At 53.7% G+C, this 14,949-nt stretch overlaps 1 protein-coding gene across 4 annotated transcripts in view; it reads right to left on the bottom strand.

Annotated features, from left to right (window-relative positions):
• Positions 1–14,949, bottom strand: part of CAMTA1 (calmodulin binding transcription activator 1) — a 975,729-nt gene that overhangs the window by 847,574 nt on the left and 113,206 nt on the right. The window lies entirely within an intron of this gene.

Below are 14,949 nucleotides of genomic sequence, written 5' to 3'. Positions count from 1 at the left end.
AGCCGGGTCTGTTGGCCTGTGCTCACAGTGCTGTTTCTAATCCCTGTCAGCTGCCATTTCCTTTCTGTACGGGATGTACCCTGGTCACCCCTCCCCTTGGGAAGCTGTAGGCCAGCCTGCCTGATGACCTTGGAGGGGGCCCTTTTTTTGATGAATTCCATACATAGGGGTATTGCTTCTTCCCTTCTTTTTGGCAGAGGTGATGGTACAAAACAATTATGCACCAACCCAGCAGGGCTCAATCATTCAGAGAGAAGGAATGTGACCTCTGGGCAGTCCCTGGGGAAGATAGGTGTGTCTGTCTGACCAGTGCTCTATCCTTGGTAACCTCTGTCAGCTTCCCTGGGACCCCGCTCACCGCCCCAGTGCTTCATCCGGCACTGGCAGCAGACCCCTTTCTGGAAGAGCAGTCTCAGGGGGTTGCAGGCAGGGCAGAAATGAAAAGCCTCCTGTGCTGTTTTCCCAAGAGTCGCAGGGGATGCAGAGGAAGGATAGGTATGCGGTGGGACCTGCTCTGCAAGACCGCCAGGGGCTGTGCCTGCCACCCTGAGGAGTCCTTTGAAGCCCCTCCTGGGTTTCAAAGGACTGAAGTCTCTGGGGTGCCTGCCAGCCAAGCAGGGAGACATGTGAGCAGACAGCCCGTGGGGCAGAGGCCAGGGATGCCCTGGGAGGCTTTCATGGGAGCTGGGGTCCTCATGGAGCCAGGACCCTGGGCCAGACCCGGGGGAGGGCACTCGGTTTCCAGTAACCACCAAGCAATGACAGACGTGGACTTCCTGCCCCAGTTGACCCTAAACACATCCCCTATGGCCAGCTCATCCCCATGGAAAGAACTATATGAGACCCTTCCCAGGCTTCCCACCCCACCCACCTCCACTTCACACAATGGGGCTTGACCAGGTAGCCAACCCCATGCTGAGTGGGCTATGGGCGTCTCCACAGGGCCTGGCTGCATGGCTGTGGGGGTGGCTTGTTATTCCTTCCCACCCTCCCAAGAACCTTTACAAACCTCCCTGAATGGGAAACAACCCTTCCCTCCTCGCCAAAAGCTGAAAGCCAGCTGCACACTACCCCACCCAAGCAGAGGGACTTAATACGGGTCTGCTGTCCCCACCTCCCACAATCTGGTCCTGACGAGGAGACAGGAGGACACCCCCAGTCTGATTATGGATATTCAGAGCTCAGGATCGCACCCCCTCACCCCTCCACCGCACTGGACCCCCATGGTATTCACCCCATGCCCTGCACACAGCAGGTGTTCTACCAGGAATGCAGGCCTCCTTATAAAGAGTGCCTGGAATCCTGGGAGTTTAGGCCGTATTTCTGGAGTCTCTTGTTCTTTATCAGTTATTTCTCTAGATTGACTTTCGAATTCATCATCTCGCTTATGATCATAAAAGAGCTTAATTGATACTTATTTGATGGAATCTACCTTATCCGTGAAATTTATGATTTCAGAGAAGTGCAAGCAGCAACCAGCAAGCAGAACTTGCCACCCATCACCTGACAGCCACCAGCTCCACCCTCCACCAGACTCGTTCCTGGAACAGGCGAGGGGATGGAGGGGGGGAGGAGGTCTAAGATCCCAGAACCCCAGACTGAAACCTGGCTGTCAGGGGAGCTGGGGACCCACGTGGTGGCTTTAGAGCTTGTGGGCAAACCCTTCAGTATTTCTCCCAACAAGCGTGCGTGCATGCATGCTCAGTCGTATGCGACACTGCAACCCCATGGACTGCAGCTGGCCAGACTCCTCTGTCTACAGGATTTTCCAGGCAAGACTACTGGAGTGTCTCCCAACAAGAGGGTGAAATTCCCCCCTCATAAAAGTGACACTGTGTGATGTCATGAGGCCCCACAGCTCCCTCTACCCAGGTTCTCCATCAGGACCCCCACCTCTGGGTCCCCTGTGAAAATGCTGGCCAGCCTGCAGACGCCGAGGGAGGCCCAAGGAGCCACCGCTGCTCTGCCCCAGCGGCTTGTGTCTTTCCAGGTAAGGAGTGAAGGGCCCTCTGCACAACTTGGCCCAGCTACCATATGACTCAGTGGCTCCGGGACCCCAGGTGAGAGCCTCCGGCCCAGTCCGCCAGCCTCCACAACCAGGACAGGTGACCATGGTAAACAATTCTGCTAAGGCTGGAGTGACTTGTATGAAGCCAGAAACAGTTGGAACGGTACACAGCCTTGCTGGCTGTGGGACCCTGGTCAGACAGCTCTCCTCCTTCTGCTCGTCTGAAATGAGAGGACTGGGGACCAGGAACAGATTTTTGCCACTCTTTTAAAATTAAGATGAGGGAAAAAAAAAGAAAAAAAGAAAGGTGCCATGAAACAATTCTTAATAAAGCTAAATTTATTTCATTTGAATACTCTTTATCTTGAAATTATGTTCCTCTTAGGTTGTTGGTACTGAATATTCTTCCACTTATGGAATGATACACTGGCTTTTTAATGGCCTCGCTTGGTCAAATTTAAATTTTTAAAATTTGACCAGCCTGTGACATTCACAGTCGGGACCCCCCCCTGGCCTCAGATCGCTTCCACATCTGATAGGTCCTGATTTATGAAATTCTCTACAGAAAAGGGGAGCTGCCTCTTCCGCCAAGTAGACTCTACAAAGCCCAGTCCCAGCTTATCAGCTCAGACACCTGGCTCCGGTTTAATACAGCTCATTGGTCACACAGAGTTGGTCGATAACAGGCCTGCAAGCCCTTCCACACTAGGCAGTCCCCTGCCTCAGGCCCCCGGCATGCCCCCTCCCCACCTGCTGGCTTCCAGTGGTGCCCACTCTTCCCACCAGGCCTTGGAAGGCTCCAGGAACTCTGTGTGGAAGGAGAGCTGGAAGCTCAAGCAGAGAGAATCCCTTCAAAGCCCAGCATAAAAGGCCTGTCTCCTATGCTCGTGCCTCCTCCAGCAGCATCTGGTCCGTCTGAGGCAGGACGGCTCACCCCGGAGGGAAACACACAAACCTCCAGAAAAGAGTGAGAGCAGATCCTGCACTTTCCAAAAACAGAGTGTTTTCAGGTCACGGAACAGAGATGCCAACCAGAAAACGCTGTGGGCTTGATTTCTCAAACAGTGAAGCAGCCTCGAAGCATCTGACTCCCTGGCCTGGCTTCTCTGTGGCCTGCGGTCCCTCCAGAGATGCTGTGCCTTGCAGCCTGGCCAGGTTCACATTCTTTTCTCCTTTGCATCAAAGGGTCTGTGGCCATGGACAGGGGAGGCGCAAATCCCTCCAGCCACAGGATGATGACCAGGATACCACGGCAGGATTACTGGGCTAGAGTATTTTCTAACTCTCAGGGCATCAGTCGTCCTGAAACACATCCCTGTGCACGTGTGCTAAGTTGTTCAGTCATGTCTGACTCTTTGCGGCCTCATGGACTGTAGCCCACCAGGCTCCTCTGTCCACGGGATTCACCTGGCAAGAATACTGGAGTGGGTTGCCATTTCCTTCTTCAGGGGATCTTCCCAACCCAGGGATCGAACCTGCATCTCTTATGTCTCTGACATTGGCAGGCAGGTTCTTTACCACTAGTGCCATCTGGGAAGCCCAAAACACATCCCTCCCTTTACCCAACTCCAGGGGTGCGGTAGTCCCGGGGCTGAGGACCCTAGGGTGGGGAGGGGATACGGGCTTCCTCGGGAGAGGCCGTGAGCAGGACGGGCTGGTGCTGGTGGCTTCCTGACCGCAGATAAATACCACTTTGAAGCCCCCACAGTATTTCTTGGGCACAAACAGTACAGTGAAGCCGGGACATTTATATGCGATTGGGAGACAGTTATCCTGTGACAACATTCTATTCCAATGACTTTTCTATTACCACCCATGATTAATGATGTAAATTCTGTCACTTGGGATGATGGATGCAGGGCAGCTGAGGGCCTCGCATAGATTACCCAAGCCCCGGCTTCCCATTGGCTCCCAGGACAATGTGGCCTGTGCTTCAGTCAAGCATAAATGTAAAGTTCCTTTAGATTAAAAAAAACAACAACAACTCGTCTTCTCCTCCGGAAGCAGCTGGCTCAGGACTGGGGGAAAGGTTCCTCCCCTTTAAACCTGCTTTCTCTCACGGGGCGGGGGGAGGGGTAGTGCTGTTAACATGCCCTCCGGTTAAGAATAAGTGCACAGTGCATAATTCTTCACGGGAGCTGGGAAGGCCTTTGCTACTGCAGGAAAGTTAAGAGATGGCCAAGAAGGGCTCAGGCATTCAGGGCCCCAGTGCTGGGTCGGACATAGCCCCTCCTCCCCCCACCTAGGTCCCAGGCAGACCCTCCTTCCTTCCCTGCCACTCCTGCCGGTCAGCGCCCTGCGTCTTCTCCCAGGGCCCCAGGGTCTTTGAGGTCCTGCCTCTCTCCTGAAGCTAAAAGGCTTGCAGACATTTCCCTGGAGGAGGCCTCACTGGCTCTGCTTTGGGGTCCTGTCTCTGTCCTCCCCTTGTGCCTTTGGCAGGGGGGTGGGGTGGGTGCGGGCACACGCAGTGTCTGAGACTCTCTTTCCCTTTCACCCTACTGCACCCCTTGGGGGTTTCTATTTGCTCCCCTAGCTGTAGCTGCTGCTGACTCCCCAATCTGCATTTCCCAGGCCCTCCTGGGTTCTGAAGCTTGATGCTCCCCGATCCCACTGCCTGTGTCTCTGAGGGCCTCCACCTGCAGGCTTCTGTACGCCAACCCCGACCACCACCCCCTGGTCCCATGGGCAGTGAATGCACCCTCCTCCAGCCCAGATGGCTAAGATGGAAACCCTGGAGCTGCCCTGGCTCCTCTCTGGCCCTCACCCTCCAGGCCCGATTGATTTCTCTCCTTGCCAGCATCTTGAATCTGTCACTTTTCTCTCACTCTGGCCCAGTTGTCACCTGGATTAACGACAGCAAGATCAGGGTCTCGAAACAGTTTTCCTTATGCACGGTCTTACCACCCTGGGCTTTCCTCTGAGCAGCAGAAATCTCATCAGCCTCCCAGTTCCTGGGCTCTCCAGTGCCTCCCCAGGCACGTAATAAAACTGGCCACCGCTGCCATCTGGCCTCTGCTCTGCCTGGGCCCTGAGACGGCTCCAGCCCAGCCTCCTCCTCATTCCACGTTCCACGCTCTGTACTTTCTGCGGCTTCTCGGACACACCACGCTCTCTCTGGAGGCTGCATCTTCACCAGGTAAATCCTCTTCCCTGGAACAATGTCCCCTCCCAGCCCCCTTCACCTGGTTGCCTCCCGTTCAGCCCGCAGGTCTCAAACATCACTTGCTCAGAGAAACTGCCCCAACCCCCACCAGACCACATGTGCTTTGCTAAGGGCTCTGGGAATGCCTGTGATCCTGCCCTCCCTGTCACACCTCTTCCTCCCCGGGGGGAGCTCAGAGTCCACTAGGGGCTTGGCCGTCAGCGTGGCCCTGGTACGTCACACAGCGTCAGCACAGAGTACATGTCCATTACAGGAGCCATCAGTGGGGTCGCCAAGTAGAGAACTTCTCTGCACTTTGGGCTTCTTCCCCGCCTCCCACCGCCAGAATGCAAACTGCCTGAAGCTCGAAACAGTGATGAGTCCATCTCTGGCCCCCAGGGGAGCCCGTCATGGGTCTTGCGCAGAGCAAGTGTTCAGAATCTGTTTCTGGAGACACCGGCAGAGGTGAGAGAAAAAGACCTCATATCGAAGCACAGGGAACCTAGAAAATCAGTGGCCTCATTCATAAGGCAGAGGCTTAAAAGTTTAAAGAAGGAGAGAGAATGGATGTGAAGTGTGCGGGGAACATGCCGGCCTGTAAATCAAGCTGTTGTAAATGCCACGGGAGAGCGGGAGAGCGCTAGCTTTCTCTGCAGAAACGCAGAAAGCAGCTGTAATTCAGAGGGGGTGGGGCGCCTTACAGGAACTCGCGGGTCTGGATTCCTGGCACTCCTAACTCAATTTGGCCATCTCTCTCTCTGCGTCCTTTCTTGGAAAACGGATGCGCTTTCTGCTCTATGATCCTGGGAAAGGCCTGGCTCTGTGCTGATGGGTGGGGGAGCCCCAGCCAGGGGACACCCGGGGATCTCTGCTGTCCTGGGGATTCCCACCTGGTGGCAGGAGAAAGCACAGAGGAAGCACACAGGGACACCGCATCCCCTGGGCCCCTCCCCAGGCAGCAGCGTGGTCACCTCTGAGGCATCTGAGCCTGGGAACAGGGGGGCATTCACAGGGCGTACCCTGGAAACTTGGGGGCTCTCCAAACTAGGCAGTGGGGGGATCAGTCCCACACCAGAGACTGGGAGTTGCCTGATGGTGGGACCACGCTACTGCTTGTAGGGATGCTTGAATATCACTGACTCCTCCTCCCCAGAATCACTGGAGCTGGAAGCCAGAGGATAGAGGCTGCCTCTCTCATTCCCCACCTGGGCCCTCAGGCCCACCACTGCACACCCCCTCCGCCCACCCCCAGGTTCTGCCCCCTACCCCATGGACCTCCCTCCAGCAAGCCTCTCCTGGCAGACCACCTCCTTCAGCGCCCCCTCTCTAGCCAGGCTGCCCTGGGCTCCCCCATGGTGAGAAGCAATGTTCAGGCAGCTCCACTCTCACCCCACCTCTGCCAGCCCTGGCCATCCTCACCTTCCTGGGAAGCTTGTCAAACTGAAGCCATACCGCCACACCACCACCTCCAAACCAAGAGGCCGGGCAGAAGAATTCAAGCCCAAGTTCCCACGAGGACAAGACAAAGGAATTTTTATGAAATGCAGAAATTCAGAGACGTTCTAAAACTGCTGTATTTCTTGGTTGAGTGAATGCATGTACCCCACAATAACAAATTATTTTCCAAATTTGGTTTTTAGGTTCCTGGAGGAAGTGAAATATCTAATTTTTGAAACCTTTATAAATATATGCATTTTTTTTATAAAACTACTTAAATGAATCCACTTTTGCCTGACAAAGTAGAGAAATCCAAAGCTCCTAGATTTTAAAAGCTTCCATTAAAGCAGCTTTTCTTTTTTTTTTAATAATGAATTGAAAAATAAATCAGAAGGCTTAATTAAGCCCAAGGCTAATAGGAGACAGTCAGAACGAGACTCCCTGACAAGTCCAGGAAGCCCAAGCAGAGCTGTGTCTCCTGCTTTTCTTATTTCTGAAGCAGCTCCAACCAAAGGCATGTCTCTCAATCGTACAGAATTAGAATTCTGCTGGGTTTTTTTTTTTCAGGCAGTACAGTATGTCTTCATTGGTGCTACAGCAGGCTCGTAAATTAAGATAAAAACGTGGTGAGATGGAGAAAAGCATGTGTTCCTGGGGAGGGAAGAGAAATCAGCAGAACATTGGCCCAGTGTCTGCAGCTCCGGGCACCTCCCTGGCTAAGGGCTCCCTGTTTCCCCGGACCTGCTGAACTGAAAGCCTCAACTTCCACCGGCCAAGCCTAAGCTGGCTGCATCTTAAAGACGTAAAGGTCTGTGACCCAACTGCGCACACATGCCACCCTCCCTCCCCAAGGATCTGCCTGGGACCAGGCACAGAGAAGGGACGGACAGCGCCCCTCGCAGCCTACATGTGGTACCACCGGTCAGAGGGTACAATAAGCGGCCACTAGCTAGGCGCTCCACTCCAGTATTCTTGCCTGGAGAATCCCAGGGATGGGGGAGCCTGTCTATAGGGTCGCACAGAGTCGGACACGACTGAAGCGATGCAGCAGCAGCAGCAGCAGCTAGGCGCTCTGTGGCTGTGTGCGGGTGTGGATTTGCTCTGCCTTAACTCAAATGCACGTTCACTCACTCGAGAACTTATTCAGTACCTGTTAATTCTATTAGGTGCTGCCCCTAACACCAGAGATACAACAGTGAAAAAGTTGGGATTAAAAAGCCTTGCCTTTTCACAACCTACATTCAACAGGGGGAGGCAGGCAGGCAGCGGCCAGAAACCTTCAGAAATGATCAGTTGTGATTATGCTCAGCATCCCTGAGGCAGTTTGAGACCATGTGAGCAGAGACCTTTGCCGTAGTGCAGGGCCCTTGCCCCCTCTCAAGATGCTGACACGAACCCTGTGCTCCAGATGAAATGGACTATTCCTTTGCCTCCAAACCCATCCTTGCCACTCCCCTGCCTGCATTCGTGCTGTTCCAGCAGGAGGGGCTCCTCTTTACTCTCAGACATCCTCCTCTGCCTTCAGAACCCAGATCCACGGTGCCTCCTCCAGGGGTCTCCCCGATCCTCCCCTCCATCCACGCCCTCAACCCCCACCCCCACCCCACGGGCATGTTCCTCAGCATGGTCTCCAGCATGGAGCACAGAGCCTGGTCCTCTCCCCTCCATCCCCCACCACCACCCCAGCGCATTCCTCAGCGTGATCTCCAGCATGGAGCACAGAGCCTGGCCCAGCACACTCTCTGGGCCTCACACAGAAACATCCACACGTAAAGCAACTTGAAAACCGTCCGGAAGAGCAGTACAGCATTGAGCGTAGGAAATGGTTAGTGGAAACTTCTGGGAAGAAGCTGACCTGAGTCTTGGTTGCGGGAAGCTACGTGGGTGAGGGAGAAGTAGGGTTTTCTGGGTAAGGGCCAGGAACTGGCCAACAACTCCTCGGATCAAGCAGGTGCTGGCCACCAGGGGCAGAATGCCTCCCGGCTGTGATGGCGCAGTGCTGGGAAGGGCACCCCAACAAGCTGAAGGAATGGGGAACCCCAAAGGCAAGAGGCTCTGGGAGGTCCCCACGGGCTCCCCAGCAGAGCACTCAGCAACCTGATGGAGCTGGTGGGGCTCACAGGTAGGGGGTGGGGGGACTCAAGCATCCAAGCCAGAGGATGTGGCGCCAAGCAGTGGGAGGCCAGACCAAAGATGAGGGCTCAGAGCTAGGGCCCAGGGGAGAAACTGGCCCCAGAAATCCCACTCCCCCTCCATGGCCTCTGTCCCCAGGGATGTCCACACGTAGAGAAAGAAGGATGGTACTTGGGCCCTTTCAGGCAGGGGAAACTGAAGCATAGGTGACGTGATGCACCCAAGGTCACAACACATGGATGGCAGCTTGGGCAGGACACAACCTCACGGAGCCCAAGCTGCCTTCCCTGCAAAGTGGGAACAGACACGCCTCCCCAGCTGCCCAGTCGACAGGGTTGCATGGGGGTATGCAGTGACACATGCATGGTGACTGGCGGTGGCCTGGCTCAGCCCAGAGCGGCTACAATACCACATCCCCTGCAAACTGGGGTCAAGTCTCTTGAGAGGGCGGCAGAGGGGACCTGGGGGAGCTGGGAGAAGGCGTCAGCCAGGAGGAGAGGTGCTGGGAGGACCGAGTATAATCCACACACCCCCCACCCCAGGTAGAACGCCCCCCGGAGAGGGAGAGTGCCTCACCCCAGCCAGCCACCAAATGTAAATTACTGTAGCAGCAGAAATACCAAGGTTATTTTGAAAAGTACTAAGAAATGTGAATTCCCTGGGGCTCTTTATGTAAAGAGAGACTAGAATCAGTGGCCCCCAGGAGACTGACAGGAAAGAGAGATGCACTTTAATATTTCATTAGTGTCCCATTAGCAAGATAACACACATTTTCACACTTGGTGACTTCTTGGGAATAATATCTCATTCAGAAACAAACGGGAATGCCATAGTGGCTTACCCGCGTTGGCCCACTAAGCATCCGGAAGCACCCAATCGAAAAGGACTTGACCTTCAGGGTTACAACTACTCAAGCCAATGAACTCAAGACTATGCAACTTCCTGGGAGGCTCCCACAAAACCTGTTAATCCGGACAAGAGCCAGGCTACTGAGCTGAAAAAGTGAGGAGGTGAAGCCTTTCTTTTGCTTCTCAAGGCAGGCTCACAGCGCTCACCCCTCCAGGCCACCCATCAATGAGAGGACCCTAACAGCCCTTCAGTGACAGCTACAGTGGAGGGCGGGGGAGAGGAGCAAGGGGGCAGGGATTCAGGAAGACAAGGGTGGGGTGTCCTTAGCCACCAATGTGCAAATCATCGTCACTTTCATTTGCTCAGCAAATATGAGCATGTGCCAGGAACGGGCTTGAGGCTGGGCACAGGGCAGGAAGCACGCAGACGGCACATGTAGAAGCAGAGAAACAATGAAGCTGTAGGTTTGTTTCACAGCAGACCCAAGAAGCAGTCTCCGTGTTCCTATTTTTCAGATGATGAAAACAGCTCAGGGAAGGTAACTGCCCTCCGCTGTCCTTGCAGCTAGAGGTGGGATATGGTAAAGGGAGGGGCCTGGGCAGGGGGGGTGGCCTCTGGGTCCTAGACCTGCTCTTCCTCCATTGGCCTACCTTATGGGGTATTTAGAGACAACACAACATACGCAAAAACAGTGCAGGTGAGCTTTGTCTCTGGGTTCGCAGACATATTGCTACTGTCTCGCTTTCTGGATGGACAATAATTGCTGGCGGGTGGGAGGATTGCTCAGCCCCCTCCTCCCTGTCCCTCAGAAGGGCACAAGGCGCCAAAGGAACTGACCACAGGCAGGGCCCTCGCAGCTCAAATGAGCCACCTTCATACAAGAGGCCTCCTGGGACCACACTTCCTGGTCCTGAACATAAGTCATCACCTGCGTCTGAGGAGTAGGGGGCATCTGGCCTCCAGGGACACCCTCCCCGAGTCCCTCTAACTCAGTCTGTTGTTAATTTAAGGTAGAGGAAGCTGCCTGAGTGGTGGACACAGGGGATGGCTGCAAGCATGTAATTAACGCAGCTGCTCTGAACACAAGGTGACGCCTCATCTTCTCATTAGCAGGTGTGCAGAGATTTAGGATGACAGCCTGGAGGATGGCAGTGGGGACGTGCAGCCCCCTTTCAGGTCCGCGCCTCACCCAGCACTTCAGTCTTCTCGCTGTCAAGCAATGACAAACACAGCTCTTCCAGCAGAAGGTTCCGGGCTGCCGGAAGACCAAGGGGTTGCTGGGACCAGAAAGGCTGGCGTCCTGGGGGGGCCAGGCTCAGAGCACCCCAGATCCAGCAACCACAAGGTCCCACACAGAGACCGGTTAGGTGACAGGAGGGCACAGCTCAGCCTTTTAAATTCATCCCCATTAAAGATTCGGCAAGGGCTCCTGACCTCATTCACTGTGCTCTGTAAACACCGAAGGAGAAGGAGAACCATGAGGACATAGCGACCTCCCCATCTGTGGCCTGCTGCAGGGACACCAGGGAGCGGAGAGCTATCTCCCAACAGAGTGAGCTCACACCGAATCATCTCAGCATCTTCCCTTCAAGACATAAGACGAGCTAACCGGTAAGGGGAAAGAATCTGAAAAAGGATAGATGGGTAGACAGATGGATAGAGAGACAAATAGATAGAAATATAGTAGAAATACAGGTAGACAGAAATATAGATAAAAATACAAATAGATAGAAACATAGAAAGATAGACAAATAGAAAAAGAGAAATAAATACAGACAGAAAGAAATATAGAAACATAGACAAACAGAAATATAGATGGTAACTGAACCACTGTGCTGTACACCTGAAACTGACACAACATTGTAAATCTACTACACTTCAATAAATAAGAAACTGTGGATTGGATAATGAAAAAAAGAAAAGAAACAAAACCAGCATTTCTCTCCACCTCACCCCTGCCCCACCCCACCGACAAAAAGAATTTGGCACTGGCTTCATCTTATAAGCCTCAAGGGTTGCAGAAACATTTCAGTAAAGAGGGTTAACCCTACAAAGCTATGCTCCAGCCTGGCTCTAAAGGGACACACCAAGGTGTGGGGCCAGCCTGGTGACTCCATCACACAGGAGCTGTAAGATAACTGGGGGAAAAGAAGAAAGCAAGTTGCCATCTTGGTGCTTTGAGAAGACAGCCCTTCTTTCCCTTCGCAGGACATCACCTAGGAAAAGCCCCTGGCGGCTCTGGAACCCTCTGGATCATGAACTTTGATGGTGACCCAGCAGAAAGGAGATGCACAAAAGTGCTCCTTGGATTGCTCAGCAGCCACCTGGGCCCAAAACAGGTCCCACAGCCTTAGCACATCTGCTCCACAAGGGCAGTGAGAAGCTGTGTCCGGACCCCACAACATCATCCATGTACAGATAAAGCCAAGAGCCAAAAAGGGGCGGCTGCAGCTTCCACATGGGCGCATCAATTTGGGGATCAGAGAGTGGGACAAAGTTGGCCGCTCAGAGCTCCATGCAGGCTGAGCCGTGCTCAGGGTGAGCAGATAAAGAGGGGGGAGATCTTCCTTAGTGTTAGGGTCACACCAGGGTGGGGGTGGGGGGCCCAAAAGTTGCCATCCTCCCTGAGAGCTGAGCCTGAAAGAGATCTGGAGAGTTCACTTGTGTGTGTGTTGTTTTGTCACTCAGTCGTGTCCGACTCTTTGCGACCCCATGGACTGTAGCCCGTCAGGCTCCTCTGTCCACGGGATTCTCCAGGCAAGAATATTGGAGTGGGGAGCCATTCCCTTCTTCAGGGGAATCTTCCGATCTTCCCGACCTAGGGATCGAACCCAGGCCTCCTGTATTGCAGGAGGATTCTTTACTGTCTGAGCTACCAGGGAAGCCCAGAGAGTTCCCTGAAGGGAGGTTTTCACAAGTCTTTTCCAAGCATACACATTAGTTTCACCTGGTCACACTCATGACCAGAGGTAGGTGGGATACCCAGGCCTCCCCTGTCAGAGGACAGCCTCCTGCGGGAACCCCCACCTGATACACTCAGATCCAGGTTGCAAACTGACAGCCCCACAGCCTCACCGGCTCCTGAGACAACTAGAACCTTCTCTATCCCCTGGGTTCTCTCCCTCTCGCACACAACTGTGCTCTGCCAGGTACAAGCTCGTTCCTCAGCTGTGGCAACTGGCCCAAAGGTCTGCTCTAGGGCCCAGCTCAGGGTGGAGACCCTGTTCCCCTGAGAACTGAGCCCCCTGCTGGAGAGGCCCTGGGGCACAGCAGCCCTTTCTGGCTGTGAATCTTCAGATGACGCCTGTTCCAACCTGCCCCAAGCGGCCAGCAGCGTTTCTACTTAGATTCTGCTTAGGAAGAACAGTGTTTTGTTTTGTTTTTTATTTCAAATGCATGTGGAACAGGGAGGCAAAACTGACCTTTCACGTGAATATTGCATTAATTCAGAAATACTCTATCCAAATAAAGAGTATTAGGTAACTTATGCGCCCTTTCATCTAAATTATTAAAAGTCCACATATAACACGGGATGACCAAAGCAGACAAACACAAGTTTTCTCTAAAGGCAAGGAAACCCTTATTTTCCTGGAGAGTAAAAGAGAATGGGGCGAGTTGGCCTCCTTCATCCTCCTTGACTCCACTGAAAAAATAGAAAAGGATTATGATGTAAAATGACCAAAATGCTTGTGGTTATTATTGTACTTCTCCATGTTATTCTTTGATTTGATGCCTTTTAATTAAATTTAAATTGATCAAGCAGTTTCAGCAATGATTTCTCAATACTCATGTGTGATTCTAAGATGCTGGAATCTGGCTAAATTAATACTGCACGCTCACCTGCCAATAACAACTCCTGGTGAAAAATTGCACATTCAGGAGCCTGGCAAAGCCTGTCCCGCTAAGCGGTGCTGGAAGGACGAAACTGGTAGCACCTCAGGACAGACCCCAGCTCTCCGTGGACTCTGGTCTTACAACACTGTATGCACTGTCTCATGAATCCTATTTTATCTAAGTTGAATCAAGGCATTTTTTTTTTTTAATTTTATGTCCACCTTCCCAACTCCACTCCAAGAAAATAAAATGGATGCAGGCCATGGTTCACGATTGAAACCTGGAAAAGGGTGACAGGACCACTGTCCTAGGAGGCTTGAGTTTATGGGGAGAATCAGCAGGGGAACGAGTTGTCAGTGCGCTGACACACAAAAACCTCTTCTGGAGAAAAGTGCACTAAACTTTCAACCCGTTTCTTGAATATTCTAGCTTAGCATCTGCAGTGAGCAGTGAAGAGCATTCTGTGCACCAGGAAACAGATAAGCTTTGGGTAGACGGACTGCGTGGTGGGCGCAAGACAGAAGCCCCGGCCACCCATCTGCATGGCACAGAGAGTGACTGGGAGTGCCCCCGGAGGCCAGGCGCCTGCTCTGCCAGGCTTGGAAGCCAGGGGCCACAGTGGCAGTGGGACAGTGACAGCTCCTTCTTCCCGTGCTTCATCTCCAGAGACACAGATAAGATACTAGGAGAGAATGCCTGTCAGGCAGCTGAAGCGCCTGGAGGAAAACCCGCCGACAGGGTAAGGGGCACTCGTCAGATAGGGTAGTGAGGGGAGCAGTGTGAAAGGGGTGTCTGAGGGGAGAGGGTCTGGTGAGACCTGCCTGGGGTTCCAAGCAGAAGGAATACAAGTACATAGGCCTTGAGGAAGGGGGGCCTGGGAGCCAGACCACCCGAGGCCTGGAGGTCACAGGAGGGTTCTGGATCACACTGCCAGTGTGAAAGGACCACACCAGCTCCTGGCTGGGGGCGAGAGCAGAGGGCAGGCTGGCTGGCTCTCCTTCTCTGAGCAGTCAGGGCTCTGGTCACTGGGGTGGCTGCCCGTTCCCCTCATCAGGGCGGCCCAGTTCCCGCTGCTCCCTCTCCAGAGTCTCACTGGGAAGGGACCATTAACTCAGGGAACCATGCAAGCTCGCTACCTGTCAAGAGTCGCCCGAGTGCTGGGAGGCACCCCGGCTAGTGAAGGTCATGGAGCGCCAGTTTGGATGACATCCAGGATTCCTTCCCTGGCCTTCATCTAATGCTCACCCCACAAGCAGGCCGTACCCAGGGAGAGTTCCTGAATCAAGCTGCAGTAACTTTCTCTCACCCTTCAAAACCTCTGCACCCCTCCCTGGAACCTGGGGGCAGGGGAGGCAGCAGCTGAGGTTGTCTTGTCTCCTCCCAGCGAGCATCCCCAGAGGTCAGGGACTGTTCCCTCATCCATCCCAGAGCCCAGATGTCTGGCGATTCAGCAAATAGTTGCTGCTGCTGCTGCTGCTGCTCAGGCCAGGACGCCCCATAACTCTTACTGTTTTCACCAATTCAAGGACACACTGGAAACCACATG

Source organism: Giraffa tippelskirchi, chromosome 5 (assembly GCF_054371585.1).
Source record: "Giraffa tippelskirchi isolate mGirTip1 chromosome 5, T2T-mGirTip1v1.2.pri, whole genome shotgun sequence".
Classification (NCBI taxonomy): Eukaryota; Metazoa; Chordata; class Mammalia; order Artiodactyla; family Giraffidae; genus Giraffa; species Giraffa tippelskirchi.
Note: the sequence above shows the minus strand (reverse complement) of the source record. Positions and strands in the feature narration are given on the sequence as shown.